The sequence below is a fragment of the Benincasa hispida genome, chromosome 1 (assembly GCF_009727055.1).
Source record: "Benincasa hispida cultivar B227 chromosome 1, ASM972705v1, whole genome shotgun sequence".
Taxonomy (NCBI): domain Eukaryota; kingdom Viridiplantae; phylum Streptophyta; class Magnoliopsida; order Cucurbitales; family Cucurbitaceae; genus Benincasa; species Benincasa hispida.
Window position 1 is genome coordinate 84,963,600 of NC_052349.1, and position 3,912 is coordinate 84,967,511.

Consider the following 3,912-nt stretch of genomic DNA (forward strand, 5'->3'; position numbering starts at 1 on the left):
CCTTTAGAGATGGGTCACCGAGTAGTACACTGCCTATTGCCGAGCAAACCGAAAGCATAAACGACAACTCAATTTTTACTAAATGATCTGTACACACGTGAGTTTCCTAAACGATCGTCTAGCTCTTTCTAAATGATCGTGCACCCAAGCATTTTACTAAATGATCGTCTATACGATCTCGCCCCTTTTACTAACACGATCGTGTACCTTTACTTAAATGATCAAGCATCCGTCTATACAATAGACATCCGATATCTCCCACTTGCGTGGTCGTGGTAAACGATTGTCTCTCCCTCCTTCCCTCTACCAAATCCAACAGAGCCCACACCTTCTGGATTCTCACTCCAAGAATATCGAGGTTCCGAGTGGTAGTGTCTTCCTTGCTGCCGAGTTCGTGAGGAGTCCATTCGTGGGTAGACGACAGCAATGTGGGGGATGACTGGTTTGGACGATCTCAGCGAGAGCGAGATTGGCAATCCATGGACGAGAGCGATATTTCTGTGAAGATGGGTTCTTCAACTGGTATGTATCTTATTCTCTTTGTTGTTTAAAGTTCAAAGTATGTCGTAATTTATTGTTAATGCATAACTAGTCTGTTTGATTGTGAATGCGATAATTTTTTCACAATGAGTTTGGAACGATCTTGCTTCCACTAAGAGGTATTCTTTGATAAGATTTCCTTCAGAACAGACTTGGACACATACCTTTGTGTTGGCCATCACTGAAAGACTTAGTAAATTTCTGATTTCTGCGTTGAAATGCGTTAGTGAAGCAACTTTTATTAAAAATGATACTTTTGTATGTGTTTGCTATGTATTTGAATTTTCATGCATTTTTCTCTATAATGAATGTGTTTTCATCATTAAAGAACCTAATTATTCCAACTTTGAGAGAATAATAACTCTATTTCTACAAGTTATCAAAATTCTTCGCCTTTTAGTTTGAGTACTAGTAGTTTTAAACATCTCATAATTTAAAAGTGCTTTTGATTTAGTTGGTCTTAACACATATAAGTTGTCTTCTAGCTTAGCTGAACAAATACTCACGACATTTTTCATAATGAACGCTTCATTTGAATTAAAAGAAACTGAGTACGATTGTTCAATTAAATAAAAAAATAGAAACAAGGTTCCTCTTCATCTTGGGAATAATGTATAAAAGTTTTCTAAAAACAAAAATCTATTTCCAAAAGACAACTTAGTAACTCCCACTGCACGAGCTAAAATGGCGTCTCCCGTTCCAACTTTGAGTGTCATTTCACACTTTTCTAGCTCCTGGAAGGAACTAATTCCCTGTAAAGAAGAACAGACGTGATTAGTAGCTTCTAAATCAAGTATCCAGGCATCATGGTTATTTACCACTAAACAAGTTTCCAGGACTAGTACATTATATTGACCTTCATTCTCTTTCTTCTTCTCAGCAAGGTACTTGGGGAAATTTCGTTTCTAGTGACTATCCACATTACAATGGAAGCATTTACCCTTGTCAGCCTTAGCTTTGCCTTACCTTTGCCAGTAGCAAGAGCCTTCCCCTTCCCTTCTTTCGTTTTTTTTATCCTTTTAGTACCAGAAGTTAAAGGATCAGACTAAGTTCTAGAGGATGAACACTTATGGAACAATTTCGAATGAGCAACATTTGCCTCTATTTCTTCTGGTCCCTTATCTTTTATGAGGGACTGAAAAGTCTGTAACTCGTTCAGAAGGGTAATCAGATTGTATTGTATTTTATTCATTTCCACATTGTTGTAGAATTGAAAAAAACTCTTCAAAAAATATACCAAAATAAATGACACCTGACTCTGCTCGTCTATGACCGTACAATTCATTTCAGCATTGAAATGGACCATCAGGCCGAGAACATGTTCTCTCACTGATTGGATCTCTTTCATGCGCACATTCTAAATGTACTCGAAGGTCTCGTGCGGGATCTGAGCAGACGTTTGTCTAAACATCTCCTGGAGGGACTCCATGATCTGACGTGCAATCATCATGCCCTCATGCTTCTTGGTAAGAACGTCAAACAGACTTGCCAAGATGTAGACTCGGGCCTTGTCATTGGTCTTAGTCCAACGGTCATAAACATCCTTCAACATTTCAGATGCATTTCAAGCTGGGACCAGAAGACATTCCTCCATAAAGACAAACTACAGATCATTAACAACCAGAATCGTGTTCAGCTTAGATCTTCACATCACACAGTCTTCACCAGTTAATTTCTCATTTTTAAGTAAAGATATGATTGTGGAAGACATGTTGAAACATATAACAATCATATGACCTTATTAGTTATCTTTGTCATAACTTATTATTTAATTATCTAATAATTTTAGCAAAAACACAGGTAATCATAAAATCCTAATTAAACTATTGATTTTAGTTTCTGCAACGATACTTCAGAGGTTTAGAGCAATAGCCATCGAAGTGTGATCAACTACTCTTCCCCTAAATTGAGATAATCTCAGCCAATCACTAATACTAAAATAACTCTTATTCCTATAGTTTTTAGCTATTTTTGTTTCAGTCAAGGATTCATTAACTAACTTAATTCATCCCGTAAGTGTGACCCTCCCATTTTTGAATCCCAGAGGTACGTTTCAACAGGCTATCAAAGGGAAAGACAACTAATGAAGATTAACCTAAGAAACCCTATCCATTGTTGGCGTTTGCTTTGTTACGACCCCCATGATCAGGCACTCTATGTGATGGTCGCTCAAGAACGACATGCAAGCGGACCATAGGAATGCCACTGTGCAACCTAATGGAGGAGACTGTAGGATACATTGATACATGTCCGTCTCCCACTTACTATGAGTACTTTCCTCATTCACTTTTTTCTTGACCCATGCAAACACTTTCCGAAGGGAGGCCGTATCCAAGACGACATGAAGCTGAGCATGGATCTCATGGTATGAACTCTTGGGGACATGAGAGCTGACATTTGATATATCATATATACCAACTTCCTCCCACTAAAGTATTTTAATATTTTATTAGGATTTTGTTATAATTCAATAATACTTGATTTCATTTATTAAACTCTTTTAATAAAATCAATCATTTATTGCATGCTTATAAAATATTTGCCCAATTCACCTTCCAGGTCGGTTCCCAGGTGGAGATGTTTCGTTTCCATCAGCTTAAATACCCCCTCCTAGACAAAACATTCCTTAGACAAAGGTTCCTTATGGGCAATTATTAATAAATTTAATGTTTTATTGAAATTCATTTTAATCCTATTGAAACAAATTAAAAAGATTAACCTATTTTTAATCCTATTAGAAATTAAAAAAAATTCAATTTTAAACAATTTAAAATAATTTAGACCTATGTTTAATTTAATTTAATTCATTAATACTATAACTCTTTATAAATTAATGATTTATTAAATCTATAAAAACTTCAAGCATTCATATACATCATTCTACTATTTATTAGAACAATTTTAATATATCGTATGATGCATGGGACATGCTTAGGATAATCATACATCACTAACATAATACTTATATTATGATGCATGAGCATGCTAATTCAACCATGCATCTATAAAATATAACCCTTTATATTTAATTATGATGCATGTACATGTTTATCCTAAGGTGAGTATTTTTTAATCTATATCACAAACATTATGTAATATGAATTCAAAAGAAAATAATTTAAAATATACATCCAATACATAATTAAATTAAATAGCAAAAATTGGACCATTTTTGACACCCTAGTGCAAAATTAGATAATTAAATTAACATAATTATTATATTAATTTAACAAATAAATAAATACAAAAAGAAATTAGGTTAAAACAACCGCTTCAAACGTCTCGGGCGCACATCGCATCGTTCCGTTCCAACTCGAAGCATTGCAACGCTTCTGCCTTTCAATGTTGCAACATTGCGATAATAATGTCACA